At 45.3% G+C, this 25,244-nt stretch overlaps 1 long non-coding RNA gene across 1 annotated transcript; it reads right to left on the reverse strand.

Annotated features, from left to right (window-relative positions):
• Positions 1-726: 726 nt before the first annotated feature.
• Positions 727-25,244, reverse strand: LOC131423951 (uncharacterized). Its single transcript, XR_009226186.1, has 3 exons — positions 25,143-25,244; positions 5,875-6,089; positions 727-2,523 (listed from the first exon to the last, which is right to left on the reverse strand). It is a non-coding gene; the product is annotated as an uncharacterized LOC131423951 (long non-coding RNA).

The raw sequence follows: 25,244 nt of genomic DNA on the forward strand, positions 1-25,244 counted from the left end.
CCAAACAAAGCGAGCACACACTGCTGTTTTAAAGTGCCTGCCCACACAGCACATGCCTCCTGGGAGTGTCCAGGAGGGGAAACCAGCAGAGAGGTGTAGATTCTGGCTGACAGCCCAGGGGACCCACATCTTTTCCCCTCCTTCTGCACAAACATGTTTCATCTTCTGCCTGGGACTGCCTGCCCAAGCCCAGCACTGTCAACATTCTTTCCTGGGAATTAGCAAGCCCTACCGACATACAAGGACTTTATTAGCGCTGGCAATATTCCCCAATATCCAAAGGTCACCATGGATCCTATAGACAAGAGTCCTTCTCTGGCTCACTCCGGGGAGTGGGGGCAGGGTGGGTTGTGAATGGAGTTCTTTGTCTCACGGATTTGAAGATGTTGCAATCTAGGCTTAGGGGCTTAAGGAATATGCTGCCAGTTAGAAAAATGAATCCAGCTGGAGCCTTGGCATCCAATCTTTTAAACTTCTTCCCTCTTCCTCACTCTAGCAAATCTATCAACCAATATTTAGGGAGCACCTGTTACAAGTGAGGCATCACAGGAGACTTAAAGATGTCTAAGTCACCATCTTTGACCACACTGAAGAAATGTCTATCTTCCTTCGTGGGCCATGCAAGGTGCACTGGTAGGTACTCAGATGTGAACCGTACAATGGTGAGAAAGATGCTCACAAGGAGCACACAGAGCAGCCCTGGGGGTAATGGCCATGAGCCTCTTATCCTCAGTAGGAGGAGGTAGACACCAAGTGATGTGGGAACACTGCAGGAGAGGTCACTGTGGGATGACAGGATGGAGACCCTGCACCAAAGCCTGAGCATAGCCTAGAAAGGTGATTTGGATTTAGTTGAGAGGAGATGGTGCAGAAAACATTCCAGATGGGTAAAGTCCCATGAGGCAGGGGATCTGTTCAAAAGGACCCAATAAAATCTCAAGAGAGAGAACAGTTGGAACAGAACAGTTTCTAAAGGAATGCTCATGTGGAGGAGAGGTGGGAAACCAGTTTGAAAATACCAACTGAGGACCAAACACCACTAGTAAGCCCTAGCTGGACCCTGTTCTAGCAGAGAACTATGTCCTACATCTTCATGGAGAGAAGAGAGGATTCTGGCTTTGAGCTTATGGATAAGCTTCAGATCCAGAGCTGTGGCAGGCACCTCCAAATGGAAGCCCACGTGGGCAGTGGGGCCTTTGTTCAGCCTCCCTCCTGGGGACAGCTTTCCACTTCCCCTCACTCAGAGCCTCCCACCTCCCACTTAGCCACGTCAGTCCCACTGTTTATCAAAGAGCACTTCCTCCTTTTCCTGCCCCCAAATTCATCACCTTCTCTGCACCTGCCCTATCCTCCCTCCACCCCTCCCTCGTTCCCAGTCCAATGGAGGTGGAGGCCAGTCCCACTACCTGTGTTCCAGATCTCACTTGCTCAAAGCACTACCAGGACATGTGACCATGATTAATGTCTTCTTATTTTCAACTTCCCCTCCCTGATTGAACTTTCCCTTCACTCTTTAAATATGCCATAGAATCTCCCATCTCAAAATCAAAGTGTTGGTGGGATCCCAGTGGTACAGCCCCATAATCCCAGCAACTCAGGACGCTGAGGCAGGAGGATCTAAAGTTTGAGGTCAGACTCGGCAACTTCTCAAGACCCTGTCTTCAAATAAAATAAAGGGCTGCAGATGTGGCTCAGTGATAAAGTGCTCCTGGGTTCAATCCTCCCCGCCAAAAAATTAAATAAAATCAAATAAAACCTTCCTGTCTTATATCCACTTCTAATAATCACCTCATCTCTGTATTCTCCATTCTCAGCCAAGCTGCCCCAAGGGCATGGAAACAGATGCTTTCTCCATTTTAACCCACATCACTGTGTCTTCCACAGCTGCTCCTTTGCACACACGCCCACGCACCACTGACACTGCTTTTGCTCAGAGCATCAGTGACCCACAGATTACAAAGTCTCACAGGCGCTCTGGTGTCTCCATCTACTTGACTCTGCAACAGTATTTGCCAAGCGAATGCTTCCCTCCTCTTGAAACACTCTTTCTGTTCCTGTGAGCTCACTTTCTCCTGTTTTTCTCCTAACCTCTTGCTGGCTTTGCGCAGCCTCTTCTTTCTTAAACAAAACTTACTATTTATGCAATTCTGAGCTTTCTGTTTTTTAATTACTTTAGTCCTCAAAACAAACCCATAACATAGACTTATTATTTTCTCCATTTTGCTAGATGAGAGAACTAAGAAACACAGAGAAATTTTTTCTGACTGTCTTAGCTAGTAACTGCAAAAGACAAGAGCGGAACAGACAGCTTGGATCCTGTGTCTATACTGTTCAAAACTATGTTATGCAGTTTCTTTATCTGAATTAATAAGAATAGAATAGATTAGGTTGCAATAGCAAACAACCTAAATCTCAGATGAGGTTGTTCCCACCTAACACAACAAGGCCAGGATGTACGTGCAGGCAATCTGCTCCACATGGTCATTCAGGGACTCAGGTAACATAAGCTCCAACAACTTGTACCTGGAGAGAGAGAGAGAGAGAGAGAGAGAGAGAGAGAAAGAGAGACTGAAAATCATATATAGAATTTTTAACTGTCATTTCCATCATACTTCTTTAATTAGAGGTAATCACAAGGCCCCACCTAACTACAATGGGAAATGAAAATATTGGGGAGTAAATGGAATACTTGCTGAGGTATTGTATATACAATACTAAAATACAAATGCTAGAGTTCCTCCAGATTTGGTCTTGGGCCCTCATCTTTTTTCCCTATTTTTTTTAGTATCTATACTAAAATTTCTCAAATTTATATATATGCCCAGAACTCAGCCTTATTTCAGAGTATCAATCTTTCTTTTGTAAATATTTATTTTTTAATTGTAGTTGGACAAAATACCTCTATTTTTTTTTAAATTTTTTATTGTTGGCTGTTCAAAACATTACATAGTTCTTGATATATCATATTTCACAATTTGATTCAAGTGGGTTATGAGCTCCCATTTTTACCCCATATACAGATTGCAGAATCACATTAGTTACACATCCATTGATTTACATATTGCCATATTAGTGTCTGTTGTATTCTGCTGCCTTTCCTATCCTCTACTATCCCCCCTCCCCTCCCCTCCCCTCCCCTCCCCTCTTTCTCTGCTCCCTCTACTGACATTCGTTTGTCCCCCTTATATTATTTTTCCCCTTCCCCTCACTTCCTCTTGTATGTACTTTTGTATAACTCTGAGGGTCTCCTTCCATTTCCATGCATTTTCCCTTCTCTCTCCCTTTCCCTCCCACCTCTCATCCCTGTTTAATGTTAATCTTCTTCTCATGCTCTTCGACCCTACTCTGTTCTTAGTTACTCTCCTTATATCAAAGAAGACATTTGGCACAAAATACCTCTATTTTTTAAAATTTATTTTTATATGGTGCTTAGGATTAAACCCAAGGTCTCAAACATGCTAGGCGAATGCTCTACAGCTGAGGCACAACCCCAGCCCCCAGAGTGCCAATCTTGCCTGTCTAATGGCTTACCTTCTTTAAAATCGTATCTTAAAAGGTCCCTTAATATATTCAAAACAAACCCTTGGAGTTCTCCCCCATCAAAATCTCTCCTCCCCCAACCTGTTTCATATCAATAAATGACACCTCCATCCGTTTAGTCATTCTGCCAGCAGTCTGGGGGTTATTTCTGATCCTTCTCCTAACTTCCCTTATTAAACTTATTCCCAACTCTGGAGGAGTCTATCTTCAAAATAATGTTAAATCTACCCAGTTATGATAGCACTATCACTCTTATCTAAGTCACCATTATCTCTTGTCTTGACCACTGCATGGCCTCCTCCTTGTTCTCTTTACTTGCTGTCCATGCCCTTCTAGAACATTCTCCACACTATAGCCAGACTGATCTTCATAAAGTCCATACCAGGTCATGTCACTTTGTTCTCCCTCAGTGATTGTCCATATTGCTCAGGATTAGGTCCAAGATCCTTAAAGGGGCCCACAGAGTCCCACACTCTAATGGCTCTCCAGCGACATCCTGTACCATCTCTCCATCAAGCACCACTCTCCAGGATCACAGACTTTCTCTGAGTTCCCTGATTACCACATACTCCTACCAGACACAAACCTTCAAACATGCTGCTCCCATCCCTTGAAATTGCTCTTTTTTAAAACTATCTCCCAGCAAAGTCAATCTCATGCATGGGTCTCATTTCAAATGTCATCTCCCAAGAGAGACCTTCATGAAATCCCCAATGTAAATGACGTCTTCCTTGTATACTATCTCAGCACACCCTACCCTTTTGCTTTATAAGACTAAACTGCAATTTGTAACTACACACCTATTTTGTGACTTCTTATATGATATCTTACTGTCATGAAACTATAAGCTCCATGGTAGATATAGTAGAAAACATATTTGTTCACCATCATACCTGCCATAGTATCTAGTATCTACCCATGTTTATAGCAGCACAATCACTGGAGCCAAACTATGGAGCCAGTCTAAATGTCCACCAATGGATGAATGCATTAAGACAATGTGGTATATAAACACAATGGAGTTTTATTCAGCCATAAAGAATAAAATTATGTCATTTGCAGAAAAATGGATGAAACTTACAGTAGGTTAAGCAAAATAAGCCAAACTCAGAAAGTCAAGATTGTTTTCTCTCATATGTGGGAGCTAAAGAGGGGAAGGAAAAGAAAGAAGCAGTAGAGGAAAGGAAACCCAGGAGGAGGGGGAAGGGAGGAAAAGGGGAAATCCTGGGGAAAGATGTTGGCCAAATTATGTTGTTACATAGCATGTACATATGAACATGTAACAAGTCCCACCGTTTTGTACAACTATAATGCACCGATTAAAAATATGAAAAAAAACCTAATCTATAGTAGGCCAACAGTTAATAATTGTTGAATGAATAAACCCTTGTAAAAGCAACCCGTGCCCCAGAATGTGCCTTTAAGGATCAGCTGATGCAGCCTACCACAGCACTGGCTTTCCAGCCTCTCACTTCCTGTCGATGTTCTTAAGATCAAGTCACAGTGATCTTCTACTGCCTAATTCTCCAAAGAACACGGGGACCTGGGTGACCTAGAACAATTAGCTAAGCCTGACTCCTTTGGAGACTCAGCCTCATCTCCTAAGGCTAAGCTGATCTGGGTCAGACTCCTTATAGTTGAGGTCTCTGTCCTTAGGTTTTTAAGATTGATCAATTAAAGACTGAACTCTTTAGTCCAGTCCACAAGATCTTTTGCAAGCTGACTCTTCCTATTTTCCAACTCTCTCTGCTAGAACTCATTGCTACAAACTTCCTGGCTTAAAATAACACAAATTTATTTTCTTATAGTTCTGGAGTCTGACGTTAGTTTCACTGGACTGAAACAGTGACATTGGCTGTATTCCTTGCTGGTGGCTCTAAGAAGCATCCTCTTTCTTGTCTTCTCCGGCATCTGGAGGCCACTTGCTGTCTTCAGCTTTGTCAGTCCTCAAAGCTAGCAATATCAGGGTGAGTCCCTCTTACACGGTCTTCTGTGGTTCTCACTCTTCTGCCTCCCTCTTACATTTATAGGACCCTGCGATTTCTTTTTTTTTTTAATATATATTTTAGTTGTTGATAGACCTTTATTTTATTTATTAATATGTGGTGCTAAGAATCAAACCCTGTGCCTCACACATGCCCTGCAAGTGCACTACCACTGAGCCACAGTCCCAGCCCCAAACCCTGCGATTTCACTGGGTCCACCCAGACAAACCAAAATAATCTCCCATCTCAGGTCAACTGATGAGTCACCTCAATTCCATCAGCAACCCCTTTGCCTTGTATCCCAACATTGTCACAGGTGCTGGGGATTAGGACGTGGACATTTACTTACCACCAACCTCATTACCTTCCACTTCTCACCCCAAACTCTACATCTTAACCACAGAGAACTTGAGACCTGGAGCAGTTATTCTGAAGAGCTGGGAAGGTAGAATGAGGATCTGCAGGAATCCACGAGAGTTCCTTCTGAAAGTTTCCAAACAAGCTCTGCTTCCTATATCCCTCTGCACACCATAGATCACCATAGGGCACCACCAATCTTCTCTCCTGAAAATGAGGACAAGTGTACCTATTTTTCTGGACCACTGTGAGGATTTCATGAGTTGACATTTGTCTAGTGCTTTGGGAAGTAGGAGAGTGGAAGAAAAAGAACTCATGTTCTGGCTTCAAAAGTCTGGGTTCAAATTTTGATTACCTATCATTTAATAATAATGTGACTCTAGCAGAGTATGTATCTTTATAAACACCCTCAAAATCTTTATCTCCTTAACAATAAAATGGAGGTATCAAAAATATCCCTCTTACAGCCAGGCACAGTGGCACATGCCTGTAATCCCAGCAGCTTGGGAGGCTGAGACAAGAGGATCACTGGTTCAAAGCCAATCTCAGCAAAAGCGAGGCACTAAGCAACTTGATGAGATCCTGTCTCTAAATAAAATACAAAATAGAGCTTAGGATATGGCTTAGAGATCGAGTGAACCTGAGTTCAATACCCCCCCAAAATATATTCTCTTGGAAGGTTACTGTAGAATCAAATGAGATAAATTATGCAAAGTATTTGGTATAAGGTAATTGCTCCATAAGGTTAGGTATTGTGGTTATTATACTAGAATCCTTAACAAATCATAGCTGTTCTTTGTTGTGGTGATGGGTTAGTTCATTCCTTTATCAGACAAAACTCTCAAAGCTCAGCTTAAGCACTGCATCTTCAGGAAAGCCCTCTACCTTCTTTCTTGGGCAAAGGTCCTTAGTCATTTCTCCCATGTATTCCTATGGTGTCCAGTCTACATTTTTACTACAGCAGCATTAAAATGGATTGGATTGAGAGTCTTGCAACAAAAACAAAATCATACATGTAGGATACTGAGCTCCTTGAAGCTTCCACGTCTTTCTTTTTCTTCTTTTTTTTTTTTTTTTTTTTTGTACCTAGGGGCACTTTACCACTGAGGCACATCCCAAACCCTTTTTATTTTTAATATTAAGACAGGGCCTCACCGAGTTGCTGAAGCTGACCCCCAACTTGCTATACTCCTGCCTCAGCTTCCTGAGTCACTGGGATCACAAGTGCGCGCCACCACACCCAGCTATGGTTCCATGTCTTGTTCTTCCTATATTCAGTGCCTGGTTCAGGACCTAGGCAGTGCAAAGTTTAGAAACTATTTATTGGTTGAATTAATATAGAATTCTACATTACAACTTAGGAATTGACATGGTGTTGAATATTTATCAAACAATTTGTCTAAACACCAATAATATCATTCTAGTCTCAGTGTTCAGGATGGTGAGGTGCACACTGTGTTCCCTAGAAAGAATAAACTTTAGGGTTGAAACCAAACTGGAAGGCCCTAAGTAACTTAGCAAGATCCTGACTCAAAATAAAAAATTAAAAAGGGATATGGATGTTGCTCAGTGGTTAAACACCCCTGGGTTCAATTTCTAGTACCAAAACAAACAAACAAACAAACAAAATCAAAATAGACCCCCCAGGAGAGCTATAGTCAAAGAGTAGGATCTCCCCATCTGCAACCCCAGAATGGGAAGAGTCCTCCATAGTGGCCCGTGGACTACCATCACCTAGTCAGGGCCTTTCATTCCCTGGTTCAGCAACTAGGCCCTGCAGAAAAACTGTACCCCAAGCAGAACAGGGCTGAAAATCATATTTTCATGGGATGTCAAACCTCCTCTCCTACCTTAAATGAAAGGTATTATTTCTGAGAGGCGAATGTCACACTCCACCACCAAAATTCTGCTACCTCGGCAAAAACCCCAGCAGTTTCTCTGCACGGCTGGCAGCTCTCCACCCAAGGCCAATGCTGGGAAAATTCACCAGGCCCAACGCAAATCACAGAAGCACAAGGCTCTCTGTGATTAAAACAAGGGAAAGCAAACTCAAGGAGCATTTACTGTGCAGAAGTAGGATAGACAGAGGAAATATGGTCCAGATACCACCCAGGACCCATAACAGGTCCTAACTCCTCTTGGGAAACTCACCTATCACTTTGCCAGATAAGTAAATTATCCCCGGCTCAGCAACCTCTGGGCCTTTGCTGTAATGGATGATATCCTTTCACCTTCCTCTTTGGTTTATATAAAAATATATCCTTCTTAGCTGCCAAAATGCTATCCATCCCTTGTCTCTAAGCAATTCATGCTGGAGATGAGACCTCTTTCTGATTCACCCACACTGAACCTGCCCTGGAATAAAAAAGCTTTGTACAGAGCTGGGCAAGGTGGAAAAGGTGTCAGGCAGTGACTGTATTCAAATAAATGGCAAACTGTCTATACTTTTTAATGAGTGAGAGTGTGCTAGAGAGAGCAGGTCAGAAACTGGCTTTCTGTCCCTGGAGCTTTCTGTTGTGTCAACTTCTGTGTGTGTGGCCTGGGGGCTGATCATGCTCTCAGTTCCCGAGAGTCCCAGGAGCACTAACTGCTTACCTAGCTGGCAGCTCCAAGCGAGGACACCTGTCCACCTAGGCCACATCTTCCCAGATAGGGAGGGCTTGGGGCCTACTTATCCTCCCCAGCCACTCCCAAAGGCTTGTGCTTTCTGACAGAGACAGGAGTCTGCTCCTGGCATAACCCAGATGATTAGCTTGGGTGTTCTGTGTCTTCTAGGTGCCCTGTGGCTGGGCTCGGGTGCCAACCTGTTCCAGCCTGATGCACTCTGTGGCAAGGATGCAGCTATTCTGAGTCCAGGAGCTCAGCTGTTTTGCCAAGATGGATTCAGGTGTTGACCTATGTGTGGCCTGCAAGCTCTCTTGGCAAAGCACTCCATCCAGATATTTCCTCACCCAGGCCCCTAAGACAACCAGGTGCACCATATCCTCATATCCTCGTGGAACGCCAGCTGGATTTCCTAGGGAACCTGTCACCTCCAGAAAACTCCCAGTGACAAAGAGTGTTCTGGGTACCAAGGACTCTCCACTCAGCAGTCTCCAGCCTGCTCCTCCATCTTCTTGCTCCACTGCATGCCTGGGGGCTGTATGCAAACATTTGCTTTGATTTGTAAAATGATCCATATAATTAGGGAAAAGAGTTAAATAAAGGGACTGATTTCAGAGAGCAGGCTCTTAATGACACTAATACCTGACAAAAGGGGTCATTATGATGGGCTAATGGGCCTTGCCTGGCGTTCAGCTCTCTCAGGACACAATCCAACACACTCAATTATCTGCTAATCAGGGCCATTTTGTCAGAGGTTATTGCCCTGAAGTATCAATTATAGGAACATTATTAATACTTTATGGAGAAACCACTTGCATGAAAGTGTTAAAACTCACGGGGCAAGCCTTTCGTCCCTGTCCCCACTTAGATCCATACTACACAGTCTCTTTTGGCCCCCATTTAGCTCCCCAACTAGGGTTTTCCATGACCCATTAGGTCTACTGGGAAGGAGCCAGGGCCATGATGATGTTCCCAAATCTGTCACCTGTGACCAAGCTGGCAATCCCAACTCTTAATGCCACCAGCTGGCAACAGTGGCTTAGCCCAAAGCCAAGGCATTACTGACTCAAGATGTGGGAGGGAAGCAGGGAGCCACGGGCTGCAGGAACATGTGTGTGTGTGTTTCTGTCTCTCTCCTTTCTCTGCCTCTGTCTCCCTCCCTTTCCTCCTCCTCCCCCCATCGCCATCCCTCTCTCTCTTTCTCCAATGTGATCCTTTAAGAAAGTGTGAGGGGATGGACAGATGATCCCTACTTTAAGACATAATCTGTTCAGTACACAATCTATGCTACTCCCTAGAACCTGTTTTTCCATATTGGATTCATGGATAATTCACCTCTAAGAAAGCACATCCAATACAGAAACTGGAGGAAAAACTCTGGGATTTTTTTCTTTTTGCACAGTACTGGAGAGCAAACCCAGGGCCTCGTGCATGCTAGGCAAATGCTCGACCATTGTCCCTATATCCCCAATCTGGGAGATACAACTCTGAAAGGTGGTGTACTTTAGAAGACAAAATATGAAAAGGACTTTAGAGTCAAATCAATTCTCATTCAAATCTCTGTCCCATCACTCACTGGCGGCAGGATCTCAGGAAAGTCACTTAACCTCTCTGAGCTGTGGTTTTCAGTCTCTTGGGAGGCTCCATATGGTATGGTACTAGGGAGATCTAGGCTTCAGAATGCCAGCTGTGCCCTGGAAGTGTTTACTAGTTGTGCAAACTGGAGCAGGTTATTTAGCATCTTTGAACCTCAATTCATGGTAGAGACTTTCACATCCATATGCTGGAGCTGAGGTAACAGTTAAATAAGAACACATACATAAGCACCTAGTACTGTTCCTGGCACATGCCACCCAGAGCGAGCATGACACTTACTTTGAGGTGGCTCTAAAGTTGAAATATTCCTTGCTAAATAAATAATGGATGTAAATGCTCAAAGAAAACAAGATCTCTCTGTTCCTCTATGTCTGAATAACTAGACATTTGCCAATAAAAGGGTTTAATGATTTTTTTCAGCTGAGAAAGAAAGTGAGAGTGAGTCCCTGAAATACCACCCAGCACCTAGCATCCTGGGAGGTGCCTGTCAGCTGGTGGGGAGAGGCTTCCACTTCTGTGGCCCATCAGGCCTGGCCTTGCACATTACCATTAGGACAACCCACAGAAAAAGGTTCAGTGCCACCTGGGAATCTCCTATAATCTGGTTTATAGGCAGTGTTTTGTCTTATGAGAAAAAGGTCAGAAGAAGAGACAGGTTTACTCTGCCATTTAATGATTTCTCTCATCCTTGTGGAAGCTACACTATGATTTAGGAAATAGAAATTTAAAACAGGGTTGTGTTCATGCATTCGCCAATGGTTTTTGCGTATGTCCCTTTAACAGAGCAATGTAATCACCGTCCAAAATGGGGAGGCCAACTCAAGGCAGGGCAGTTCTACTATTGGCTGGTCTACATTCTAATATAAATGTTTATCTACAAACGCCTTGTGCTTTGTGTGGTCCATGGTCACCCTAAAGAGATGTTTAGTTTAGTTTTGTTTTTCCATCAGAGCAAGATAAAAATATTCAAGTGTCAGAAGAATTGTCCAAAATTGATAGTCATCTCCAACTCAACCGAGTCAGACATCAAAGAAATGAAGTTCAAGTATAACTGTGAGGTTTTAGTTCAAGGATCTTAACCTAAAAATAGTTTAAAATGCAGAAATAGATGCTACGAACTCTTTTTTGAACACTCTTTCCAGAAAGCAGGCAACTGAAGGCACATAGTTGACTTCAGAGGAACCCAGTCCAGGGAGGAGGGATGGCCGGTGCTGGAAATTCTATGTCCACCTGGTGCAGCCTGGAAAGAGGAGCCATCGCTTACAAGCAAAGGGCCTCGACATCGTGGTGGGAAGTGTTGGTTGAAGGACTGAGAATCCACCCTCGCACCCTTGATTATGGCTTATAAATGTGCTGTTTGGTGGGCCTGGGTAATTAGTGTTTGTGTTAAGCAGTTACGGGGTTAAGTGCTACCAGGGGTTTGATCTGGGCTGACAGAGTCTGAGCTGCAGAGTGGGGTGGTTGCCTAGCAACAACACCTGTAGCACATTAAGCAGCCAGTCAGCTTTGTCAACTTCTAGCAGGGGCTTTGTGGAGCGGAAGATGGGGGTGGGGAAGGTTATGGGGCACAGAGGTGGCAAGCTGGACGGTGGGTCTCAGGATGGAAGGGGCGGTGGGTGGCAGAGGAATCAAGTGTGTTTGTGAAGAGCATCATGTCTACTTCCTCAAGCAGCAGGCAGGTGGCCATTCTAGGTGAGGGTCAAGGACAGGGATTCTCAGTATTGCTCTTGCCTCTTCCTAAAACCCTCCCATCAGCCACCAAATGAAGTAGGAATCTCTTCCTCAACCTAACTCCTCCATCAAATAAGAAGCCTCAGTGGGACTTGGTGCCTAGAGAGGGGGATAAGGGAGTTGCTGCTTCTGTGGTTTGTTTTCAGATGTAAGAGGAATGGAACCACAGAGAACAAAGGCAAAGACCCCAGGAGGGTAAACTCCTTCTCCCCTCTTCCTGTTGCACCGCCCCACACATCCCTCTGGACTTCATCCCATGCACACCTGAGACATCACCACAAGAAAACAGAACAGATGGGTGTGTGTGGGGGGGGATAAATGACATTATTGATGCTGCCTTTATAAATTCATGGTTTAGCTGGTTCCCAACATTTTACTAATATTCCCAAGCTGCCTCTGAGTGGGGTAGGGGGACAGAAAGTGAGGTACCTTCTAAGAGGAGGCAATTCAAAACATAGCACTAGCAATGAAAAGGCTTGGGTCAACTCCACTTCTGTCCCTTATAAGCCATATGCCTTTGGCCAATACCTGTCCCGAGACTCCATGCCCTTGTCTATACAGTGGGGGATAATCACACCTGCCCCACTTACCTCACAAGGATCAAAGGAGGTCATTTAATTAAAAGCAGGTTACAAATACCATAAATCCTCCCACATGTAGAGGTTTCCATATTACAAAGATGTGGATATATCTGCTCTTTTGGAATAGCCTTAGCTACTTGCTGTCTGGCCCAGAGAGCGGGGGAGAGGAGTGGCCACGTGCTGTGTTGCTGGGTAACTGGTGGGGGAATGCCTCTGAAAGGAGGCCTATTCAATACTTCTGTTCTGGGTTCACTGGTTCAAATCCAGCCCTAGGCCAACAATTACTGTAATCATTGGGTTTGGAATTCAGAGTGACTGACTTTTGGAAGACCTTTCGCTTATCTATGACCCACTGAGTCTTCACCATAAACTTACAAAGGAAGCAAAGAGGCTCTGGAACCTGGCTCACGGTCTCAGGCACACGCCTCCCCAGCCTCCCTTTCACAGGTCAAGGCTGCTCCTTCTAGATTATCTTAAAAAGCAATCTAGTGGCTGAGGGTGATGTTGTTTGCCCTCTGGGCTGGGAAATAAGTATCCTAATGCTTGGCCACATCTGACCCAGCCTGTCCTACCCCAGCCTCCCTTCATGGTGGAGAGAGCAGGCAGGTCTCCTTTTTCACTGCAGCTAAGATTTTTCCTCCCACCCTTTAAGTCAAACCACATCTGATATATGTGTGTGTGTGTGTGTGTGTGTGTATAGAAACCAGCAGAGTTAGGCCTCTCCAGGCTGAAGTGGCGGCTCACCAGCCCAGAATGCACCACGATTTCTATGTGATTTTGTGGGTTTTCTACCTACCTGGCTATGGGGTCTGTGGATGCCCTGTCACATCCTGAGGGACAGACACTCTATGTGTGTGAGAGTGTGTGCACGAGTCGCTCACTCCGTGGCTTCTCTGCTTCCCATGTTTTGCCGTTATTTTCATACCCTGTGTTATATTTAACTCAAGTCATAATATTTGGGGGGTTGGAAGCCTGCTGTTTCACCAAGAAAGGCATTTGAATATTCTCAGTTCCAGAGAATTCCAAGGGCTCTGGGAAGAGAGTGAGGCGCTTGCCCCAGATTTGTCTGACACATCGCGGTCACGTGGACTCCATTAGTGGATGACTGAGGCGTTGAGCAGGCAGCCTAAAGGAATGTTGTAGAAACGATGAAGAGGAGCCCCTGAGTGATGTCAGCAGGAGGCTGATGCCTCTGGGTGTCCCAGGGCACTCACCCCACACATCCCCAGAGAGGGGAATGCTAATTGGCAATATCGCCTGCCTTGTCACCACCCCACCTCTTATACTTGATTCCAATCTGGGGGGATGAGGAACGGGAGTCCCGGGACATAAGGGGAAGCATAACTCAGCTCCTCTCACTCTGTGTATGCAAATGAATCCCCAAACGAACACTGGGAATCCCTGTTTTCCCCCAAAGATGCCCTGGCAAAGTTAGCACTGGGCAAAGGCCCGGATGTCCATAAAATGCAGAAACAAGGATAAAATTATTTTATTCCTTAAAGTGTAGGATATCCTTAAGAACAGTAGATTCACCTGTTTCCAGATTTTATGGACACCCTGTATATACTTTGAAATTCTGAGTCTACATTGTCTGAAATTTCTTTCTGTATATATAATATAATACATTTTTCCAGGAGACTCAACTCTTATTTCTTTCATGCCACTTCCCCAAGCACAACAGAGTAGTTTGGGCAGGTCCCACAGTCCACTAAGGCAGGGCTGTGAGTAGATGGAGAGAGAGGACAGGCAGGAGTGCAATGTGGTTTTGACTATGGTGTCTAGACACAAGCAGCTCCCAAGAGCTGGAGGAGAGGAGAAGGGGTGTCATGTCCCAGGGTACCAGATGCTATCTGGTCCCCTCACCAGCCAGAGCAGCTGGCTGAGACATGCATGGTGTCCAGGGGAGCAGGTCCTACCGATGCTGTGAAAGGGCTTGCCAGGTAGAGCATCCAGGAGCCAGTCACTGGGACAAGGACCAGAGGTTAGTCCAGTCCCAAGCCTTCGCAGGCTGCCGTCTCATCTGTAGCCCGGACTGAAGTACTAAAGCCAGCATTTGCTTCACATTCATGGGAACTGACATATGGTATAATTTTTTTTTTAAATCTTCCAAGTTCCCTAGGCAGCTTTGACGTGAATATTAATACTAACATAATTTCATGATGATTAGAGAACACAATTAGGGGCTATTAATAATGACACAAATAATGACATTTAAGGCCTCATTTTAATTTGAGTAATATTCTGTCTGGTGGTATTTAAACAGCTCTGTCTAGCACAATTAGTACAGTACTGGGGCACAGTCACCACTCACAGAATCCACCAGTCCCACCTCACCTACCCACCTCCATGTCAAGAAAGAAAGATGGGGGCTTGCTGCCCCTCTCCTGGGATGCCTCCAGACAGTGCCCTCTGTCCTAGGTGTGGCCTGGCCCCAGGAATAAGACCCTCAGAGAGAGAAACATATGTATAGATTTCAAAAGTACAAATTGGGAAAGATGGCTGGTGGCTAGAGCCCACCAAGCAGTCGGTCATTCCATCCTTAGGTAGCACACCTCCCAAGATGGAGGCAAAGAATAGGTTCCATGTCTCCAGCTTCTCAGTGAAATCCTCCAGGACCTGAAGAATGTGGCTCTCCACTGAGCCCCAGGAACCTCTCCGACCCCTCTCCTTCAGGAGCACTATTCTGTCAGAGTGCACACCCATTCTATGGTAATGGTCTGTTTCCTCATCCCCCTCCCCACTAGAGGAGGGCAGAGACCTTCCTTCAACTTGAGTTCCCAAGTACACAGTTGGCTATCAATAACTGCTTTCTGAGTGACTTAATGGCTAAATGACTGCAGACTCTGCCTTCCATCCCTTGGGTATTGTTGAAGCTGGAATCCTGTCATAGCCTTATACTTACAGAGCTCTGAGCCTCATCTTTTGGATGTTTAAGGTCAACAGGACACATTTGGGAGATGACTGGGCTTGTTGAGGGAATGTGCAAAAAGGAAACGTCTGTGAAATATGAAACTGCAGTGGTCAAGGACACTGAAGCAGCCAATGGCACTTAAAAGAACCTAAGGTCCTTAATGTATGCATTACCCAATTAAAGGGGACTATACCCAGATTCCATATGCTTCAGAACTGTAAACTCAATATGAAGAGAACTAGAAGATATGAGTGGACTAGAAGCCAGGCTTTCTCCCAATTCAGGTCTCTAGAGCAGAAAAGAGGAACAGAAACAATAAACTTCCTGATAAGTGAGGATTGTGACTAAAGAAGGAGGGACAGGAGGTTGGAAGGAGGGAGAAGGGGAAAGGTGGAGAGGGGGAGGAGGAGGAGAGGGAAGAGGAAGGCAAGCATATTTGTTGAGCATTCATCATGTGCTAAGCACAAGGGGTACTTAATGCCCATCATCTTCTTTGATCCTCAGAATAATCCTGCAAGAGATATATATATACTATTACTATTCTCATTTTGCCAGTAGTGAAACTCAAGTTCAAAGGGGTTAAAGTCATATGCCTGGTCACACAGCAGTATGTGGCTACCCCAGGCTTCAAACCCATGTCTGTATGACTTCAAAGCCCCCAAACTGTAACCACACACTGCCCTAAGACAGTGACAGAGGAGGATTAGGACCATGTGGGATGCTATGTCACAAGAGGGGGGAGGCCACCCACCAATGGACATCATAGATGAGGCAGCCTGTTGATGTCCCTCCCACTGAAGGATCCTGCCGGGTCTGCAGGAGGAGAAATGGAAATCCACTGGCCAAGGGCCAGCACAGGGAGCCCCAGAGTTGATGAGGGCTGGAAGCGGGCCCCCTGGAATGGGTGGCCCTGGACATGCCCAAAGACAGGGTTGGCAGGCAGCCACTTCTAGCACAGGCTGACGGTGTTTTGGCAGAAGCCAGCGAGGCTGCGGAGGCCGGGGCAGGGCCTGCAAGCAGCGGGGGAAGTTAAGTGGAACCCTTTCTGGGTAATTGACTCTGTATGCCCACAGGACCCCTGCCAAGCCCAGGCAGGCCCCAGCCTGACATGCTGCAACCTGTCTGGAGTCTGCTCTGCAGAGGCAGAGCGCCTGGTTGACAGCAGGCTGGTAATTTTGTTCTAAGACTCACCCCTTCACTTGCAGGCCTCCTTTTGCCTGAATCCCTGATGCGTAACTCAGGGAACCATCTGATTCTATGCCAATGGTGGCAGTGGCAGCAGCAAAATGTAGGCAGCAGGCAGGGTGGCATTGAATGGAGGATAGAGGACCGGGGAAGGGAGGGTCCAGGCTGACCCCCCTGCTCACCAACAGCCATCACGCTGCAGTGAGCTGCCATCCTCTATACCCCACATGCCACGTGCACAGGATCAGACAGGGGTGGAGAGTTCAGAAACACACTGGGTCCCACATCAAAGGGTTCTATGGCAACAGGAAATCTATGACAGCCCCAAAGCTTGTCACTCATCAGTTTTCTCCTCCCAAAACATAATACTTGTTTTCTATAGGGACTGACCACCATCCTCCAAATCCTCCCTCTTGTCCCTTAGTCTACATGGTGTGGGAATTCTGTCCACCCATCCCTCACACCTGGCCCTCCCAAGGAAACAGCAGGACCCAGGATCTGCTTTGACAGGGACCTGTGGTCCTAAGGTCCTGACCATGTGAGGAAGGGCAAGCAAAGGGCTGCACAGAGGACACATGAAGATGGGGCTTCCTGGGTCTTGGGAGGGGGCAAAGAAGCACAGAAACAAGTACAGGACTGCCTTGCCCAGTGTCATCTTTGGGCCCTTGGTTGCTTCTCACTCTTGTTTAGCATGTAGCTAAACATAGCTTCTCACCTGCAACTGCTCCCAGTGCTCCCAGAGCTCTGTGACTGGCCCTGCTATCCCCCCAGCTGAGGGTTATCTAGGGCAACATGTGAATCCACCTCCACCACCAAGCAGAAGGAGAGCAACCCTGATTCCACCTCCCAGGTATTCCTCTACAGGGGACTGTCATTGCCACAGTGGATTATACCCTTCCACCCTCTTGCTAGACTATTTCAATAGGCTCCTAACTAACATCTGGGTCTTCTCCCCCTCCTATCTGCTTTTATATAACCATTATCAGAATTAAATTTCCAAAAGGTAAAGAATTATACCCTCGGGGCTGGAGTTGTGGCTCAGTGGTAAAGCACTTGCCTGGCATGTGTGAGGCCCTGGGTTTGATCCTCAGCACCACCTATAAATATAAAAGATCCATTTGCAACTAAAACATATTTTTAAAAACATTACACCCAACATTTATGAAGAATTTAATGATGTGCCAGCCATTTTCCTAAACACCCACATGTATTATTTATTTGATCCTTATAACAGCTCCACGCAATAAGTACTGTTCTTCATTCTGATTTTACAGGTGAGGGAACTGAGGCACTGAAAGAGTAAATAATTTGTCCACATTTACATAGCTAGGGAAAGATGGAGCCAGGATTCCCAATTTCCACTCTTACTCATAAGTCAAGAACAGCATACATGACTGCTGTGATTCCACATCATGTACAATCAGAAGAATGAGAAGCTATATTCCATTTATGTATGACATATCAAAATGCATTCTACTGTCACGTATAACTATTCAGAACAAATTAAAAAAATTTAAACCTAACCATGATCATATCACACTTGCTTTCTCCTCAAAAAATTTGAAGATCCTTCCACCTCTATCCCATCATAAATCCCAATTCGTTGGCATTTCATGTTTCAAATATCTGTTCTAACCCCCTTCCTGCTCCACCTCATCTTCCTCTCTGCATTGTGGCCCCCAGTGCCCTGTTTTCTCCCCCACATGCTACCAACCTTGATATCTTTGCTTTCAATGTTCCTTCTCCCAGAGACGCCCTTTGTCACCTGTTGATACCTGCCCCAAGTCCCCTTTCTCATTTCCTACCCCAGCTAAAGCTAGTGCTTTAGCACTCCTAGGAAAGCTATTTGTTCTGGTGGCAAACCATGAGCCTGGGACATCCAGGGTTCCCAAGCTCACTCTGGTTATCAACTGTGTCACCTTGAGAAGGCAAATTTAACTCCTCTGCGTATCAGTGTAACTGCCTGTAAATAAAGGTACTTATTTACAAGAGTTGTTGTCAGGATTAAAAGAGGGCATTTGGGAAGGCACCTGGATCCTCATTGGTCAAGGTGAATGTTCTTCCACTCAGCTCTCCTCTGTATCGCACTGATCACTGTGTCCCTTACATTTTAATTGTTGGGCTCCTCCTCCAGGAGCCCAACTATAAGTTACCTAGGGTTGATGTTATGTCTCATTGGTCTCTTCTGTTCCCTAAACACTAGCCACATACCAAACATTCTTCAATAAATGTATTTTGTATGCATCTATTTAAGTACTTGATCAGTGTCAGAACACAGTAGAGGGCATTCTTCCTCTACCTACCTGTCAAGAAGGCAAATCCAGATGACTTCTGGATCCAGGTCCCTCCAACCTGAGAGTCTAGAATTTGAACCATCTCTTCCCTATAATGAAGTTGTGCAAAATATAGAACTTTCAGGGCTGGGGATATAGCTCAGTTGGTAGAGTGCTTGCCTACTATGTACAAGGCCCTGGGTTCAATCGCCAGCACCACTCACCACCCCCTAAAAAAAGTCAAATACAGAACCCTCTGCTTATCATATACTCTTTGTTACCAACAATATCAACTTGAGGTCACACGGACTCTTCACATCCATTTCTAGCCCCTCATATTTTTCTCCTCCCAATTATTTTTTTTTCCAGGGGTCTGGCATTTCTAGTCCACACCAGGAAACTGAAGTTCTCTGGCAGCCCCCAAACCACAGCTGCCACTGGTAAAGAAGTCAAACTGGCAAATAGAAATGTCACTCAATCATTTCTCAGTGCTTTCCTCTCCTTGCCCTTCCCCACTGCATATAATGAGAAATTCTTTTTGCCCAAATATTGTTTGAATTTCAAATACACAATTTCCCTGGGGGTGACCAGATGAAAAGAGAAATCTGGTTTGCAACATAAGACCTCTATGCAGAAGCTGCATTGAGTGAACACCGAAACTAAATTTTTATTGAGTTCCTTGAAATGACAGGAGCACATCAAGGCAACCAAGCTCCTTTCCCACTGTGGTGAGCTTAAATTATTTTAAGCGAACACCAAGAAAGCACCCCTCAAGGGGTAAGAAAAGAAGGGAAGATTTAAACGCAGTGGGTGAAATGATAAATCTGCTCATGGCGTCTAACCTATCCTGGCAGCTTCCCCAGTACTGGCCTGCCAACACTCCTGTCCATACAGTCCCTGACTATGCACAGCTGGGGGTCTTAGTTGGGGGGAGGGCAGTGGTTTTACAAGCCCCTAGGTCAATGACTCTCAACCCTGGCTGCATTAGACTCACCTACAGTATTTTAGGAAAAACACCCCACACAGGACAAATTGAACAAGAGTCTGTATGTAAGGGTCAGACCTCGGAATTTCATTAAAAGCTTTCAGATAATTTGAATGTGCAATTAGAGTGAGATAGATGTATAGATTTGGAGTAATGCCTCTGAAATGGCAGGTATTTTTTTTTTTTTTTTTTTTTTTTTAGAGACAGGGTCTTGCAACTTGCAATCCTCAGTCTCCTGAGTCACTGGGATCACAGCTGTCCAGCACCACACTCCACAGCAGGTAAATTTCATATGACTGAGAACAATGTGTGTTTTGTTGCATTGTAGAGTCATAACTTTTAGACAATTTTTAAAAATATCTGCAACCAGCTGGGTGTGGAAGTGCATACCTATTATTCCATCTATTTGGAACACTGAGGCAGGGGGATTGCAAGTTAGGAGACTAGCCTGGGCAACTTAGCAAGACCCTGTCTCAAAGTAAAATAAAAAAGGTTCCATCCCCAGTAATACAATAAATATTATATGTATATATATATATATATATATATATATATATATACATATATATATATGTGTGTGTATGTGTGTATGTGTATATATATATATATAAAATATACATATATATATATATATATATGCACATACATATGTGTAACATAAGACAGGTTTTAATAATAGGTCTAGAGCTTGATGTCCTGGGTTCCTTTCAACTGGAAAACAATATGCTTCTAAGATCTTGGTATTAAGGGTCAGTTATAATGGGCAAACAAAAGGCAGGTATCTGGGTCCTGGCAGAATGACCCCTTTGTTGATCTGGATCCCAAATGGTAAGTTGTTATCAATGGGGGATGGGTGGGAGGGCTAGGAACACTGATGGGGATAAAAGACCACTGAAGAATAGAGTGAGTGTTGTCACAGGGAAAATCTAGGCAGTCAGAGCCATATTTAGGCAGCCCTGCCTGTGATTCAGCTGACAGCTGTGCCCAACTTGGTCTCTGCATCTGGACATCAGAAGCTAAGTCCATAGAGAGCAGCAAGTGCCCAAGAGCTCTTATTCTAGGAGCTCCATCCTCATGGCTGATCAGTGCCCTTCACACAACTGGCTTGGAAACCAATTTGCAAGTGTATGTTGCAGGGCTGGAGAACAGCAGATGCAGGGAGGGCTAATAAAGGGAAGGTTCCAAGCCCCAGAATAGGGTCTCCCAGATCAGAGAATCCCCTTAGAGCCCGCAGCAGCACTATCTGAACTAGATTCAATAAATCAGGAAGTGCAAGTGGGTATTACTCTTCATGCAGATATCTAAACCACCCCGAAAGAAAAAAAGAGGTAGAACAGGAAGAGAAAATGACCCATTCGCAGTCCCCCTCCAGGCACTGGAGACCAGTGCCTGCCCCCTACTGGCTTGGCTGGATCTCTGAGTTTGGGCTCTTGACAGTCTACAGCCATCCCTGCCTATAGCACTCCCCTTGCCAAAAGGCAAGAGGGCCAGCCTTGGGCTTCACAGCCCCAAGTCAGCTGCCTAAGTGCTCAGCCCTGCTCATGAAAGGGCCCCCTCTTCCTCTCTTTTCAGCCCTGCACTCTAATTTATCCTCCCCTTTGATAACCAACTCCAAACACATTCAGCCAAGGCCGGGCCATCAGTGCACAAAGGCCCTTGCTCTCCCGGATGAATGCAGCACTTCACTCTTGGGGGGATTTCTATAGAAGGCAAAATCCACCAAACAAGCTATTACACTTAAATCAGACAATGCCCGAGGTGGCAGCGAGGAGCCCAGCGTTAATGACTCAGCTAGCAGCGGGCTTCTCTATTTTGAAGCTCTACCCCAGCATGGGAGAACAACCCGCTGCCCTTCCCAGCCTCTGCCAGATCCCTCTCCTGCTCCCGGATGACCCTCTGTGTCTGCTGGTTCTCTGAATCCTGAGCCTTGATTCCCTGTAGGCCCACTTCAACTGACTCTTGATTCCCTCTCTGTCTGGGAAAAAGAACAGAGAAGTGAAGTCCGGCAGCTCCTTTCTCTCTCCTTCATGCTAAAGAGGAGGAAACCATGGTAACTGTTGAGAGCCAGCGTTAGCTGGTGACAGAGCCAGAACTAGAACCCTGATCTCTTATCTCATTTCATTAACACAAGAACTAATACAAACCAGAAGATGCGTATAATATGCACTTATTGTAGTTTCTGGTACATGCCTGCACTCAGTAAATGCCGACTGTTGCTATTTATTATAGTGGGAGTGACATCATTTTATATAGTACTCGTGGAATGCCTCCTATGAGGCACGCAGTCTGCAGGGTGCCTCTCATAAGATAGTGAACATGAACCTGACACAGCCCTGCCCTCTGAGGCTTACACTCAAACGGGAGATTCCAATGGGCTGATGCCATAGGAAAGGTAACAGCATAGGGAAGGAAAAAGTGCTTTGGGAGGCCATACTCTCATCCAGACTTTGTGGCTTAGTGAAAAGAAACTGGTGTTACAACTGAGAACAAAGAGTGAGTCAAAGTTCACTAGGTGAAGGGAAGTAGGAATGAAGGGACAGGTCAGTCTAGAATTTTCTAGACAAAGGGAATAATCAAGTGTGCAAAGATGAATGACAAATGCAAAAGGGAATGGAGGCAAGATGCATCTAAGGAAAGAAAAAAACATCAGCATGCAGAGACACCTGCATAATATTGGGCAAGGACAGAGTGGAGAGAAGCCAGTGGTCCTGAGGCCTTGGACAAGAGAAACAGGCACAGATCATCTCACGAATGACATGGTGAGCCATGGAAAGGAGCCTGAGGAGGAAGGGATGATCCATGGACAAGTGGAGATCACAGGCCCTGCTGTGAGAACTGCATTAGAGGGGCCAGCAGCCAGTAGGTCAGGCACCAGTTCAGCCCTTGTCCCATGTTCTATTTCATCCAGTTATTTGGTTCTCATCTTCAGTCACCAAATAAGTCCCACCATGCAGAGAAATCATGAAGGAGAAATAAGCTGAAAGAGAGCTGTGACCCCACTGGAGAAGAAGGATAGAACAATGGCTTTCCCTGACAACCTGAGCCATTACCCAAAGAGCCTGAAGCACCATGTGGGGACAGGAAGATCTCATGCACCAACCAGATACGTGACCTTGGGCAACCTCAATCCCCACCTTCACAACAAGGACATTTACTAAGTAATTGGTACACTGCCTTGCGGTCCTCACATTCTGTGCTTCCATTACTTGAAGTATATACCTTGTTATTTTTATTCTGAGATGACTTATTTTGTATTTTAAATGTTCGTAAAGCCAGGGGAAAAAAAATGTTCTCATCTTATAATAGAGAAAACACAGCTCATCAAATCAGGTATCCTGCGCAATGATCAAACGCTTCTTTTTCTGGGTTCTTGTCATTTCATCCAAGAAAGGTCTGGCTCTGACACCAGCCAGGAAAAGCTGGTTGGAAGCTGCATTCTTGAGCTGCTCTGCCCTTGCCTAGCTGCCCAGCATGGACCCTGCTCTTCAGGAAACCCTTTTTCCCAGGCCCTCTGCCCTCAGGCCTGCAGGAAGGAAATTCTGCAGAGAGCCACACACTCTCACTTTGTCCAACAGCTCTGGCAGCTGCTTAGGTAGAGGCCAAAGTTCCAAGGGTTTTGGGCAGGTGAACAAAAAACAAATTCAGGCTGGGGTGGGAGAAGAAAAAACAACCTCTGAGCTGTTTTTGGCTGGAAAATGTTCTTTATCCATGGCTTTAGGACACAAGCAACATAGCATCCAGAGGCGCACAGCTGCATGGAACAATTCAAAAATTGCCTTGTTGGACTACAACGTGCCAATTTTTCAAATCTAGAGCCATTTTCAGTATTACAGTGTGTGCAGCCTAAGCCTGGAGAATTTTCTTCTGGGAGGGAAAATTGATTCCAAGGTTACCATTAACCCCCATTATCACAGCGCGCCCCATTCCAAAACTATTCTTGGGAACCAAGGGGGCTAGAGGAAGTTACAGAGGCCCATGGTGAGGTTGGTACCCAACATGACGGGTGCTAACGGCCAAAGTCCATTAGCCCCATGTCTCAGAAGGTCATGAGAGCAAGTGAGATGGAAACAGGGAGAGAAGCAGCATAAAAGGTTCTGGCAATTTTTTTCCAGGGATTTCTAGGCTTTGCCAGTTTGCCCTGCACATCACACTTCACACGGATGGAGTGGGAACTTGCATGAACTGAATAGCAGGAAACAAGGCGGACACCTGCACTGGTCCTCTTCACGTTGACCTGATATCCCTGTCCAGACTGCCTGCTCCAGCAGAGGCTAGAGTCTTATGTGGTGGAGGAATGTCCTTCAGGAGCTGGTTTAGAGACCGCCCATCTGGTCTCCGTGTATGTACCCAACTGCACAGGGCCCACATCTTTTGGGTCCAGAAGGATAAGGCATCTGGTTTTGTCCATTCCAGATGCTCCATATGGAAAATCACACCTGGGAAGCTGAGACAGGAGGATCACAAAGTTCAAGTCCAGCCTGGGCAACTCAGTGAAACCTTGGAATGAAAAAGGCTGGGGATGTGGCTCATTGGTAGAGCGTTCCTGGGTTCAATCCCTAGTACCATACAATAACAAAAACAACAACAAAACACACAACAAAAATGGAAAATCACTCCAACCCATTCTAAACACAGTCTAGAGAAAGCAGCCTGAATCATAGGATGCTACGACCACCTTCACTTCCCAAATCTACCAAACCAGCCAAGAAGCCAGTGGTGACAGTGGCTACCATGAAATAAGGAAAGACAACTATGTAGACAGAGTGGGCAGTAGGTGTCTAAGGAGAGCCCATTTGTTGATCTCACCAGTAATATTTTCCTCCTTTTTGATAACATAGCAGAAGGCCCTGGTCATGTATTCAGAAAGCCCAAGTATGACTTCTGGCTCTGCCACTTGAACCTTGGATTAGTTATTACTAGTCCCTAAGCCTTTGTTTCTTTTCCTATTACCTAGAAACAAAAATAAACACCTAACAAAGTTGCCAACATTTAACGAGATAATATAGGAAAATGACAGATAGTGTTCAACAAATTATACACACACTCACATATACATACAACATTGTCCCTGTCAACATAATGTTCTATACAGCTGTTCCCAAATATGTAAATATATTTAATGAATTAATGAAAGGAGTTTGATATCTATAGTATAGGTTAAAGTATACACACACTTATAAAGCAACCCAGTATCCATTCTAAAATGTTTCTCTATTGTTCACGGCCTGGTTCTCTTAGGAGTCTGCTTCACAGTCTGAATACTGTGATTACATTTTTGGCCAGTTCTGAACTTTAAACGTTCCTCCTACCCCCCCCCCCCCAGCCTATCTCTGTCTCTCCTCCCGTGGCCCCAATAGGCCACCTTCCTCCTCTCCACAGATGTCATCAGCTCACCTGGCTGTCCTCTTCTCTCTGAAGTGTTTTCCTGAAAAGCAAAGAAGGCCTCAAGGGTGCCGGAAGTACTGAAGAGAGGCAGTCACTTCAATTCAGAGCAAA

Source organism: Marmota monax, unplaced genomic scaffold (genome assembly GCF_021218885.2).
Source record: "Marmota monax isolate L192 unplaced genomic scaffold, Marmota_monax_Labrador192_F-V1.1 WCK01_AAM20220418_F8-fsc00081, whole genome shotgun sequence".
In the NCBI taxonomy this organism is placed as follows: Eukaryota; Metazoa; Chordata; class Mammalia; order Rodentia; family Sciuridae; genus Marmota; species Marmota monax.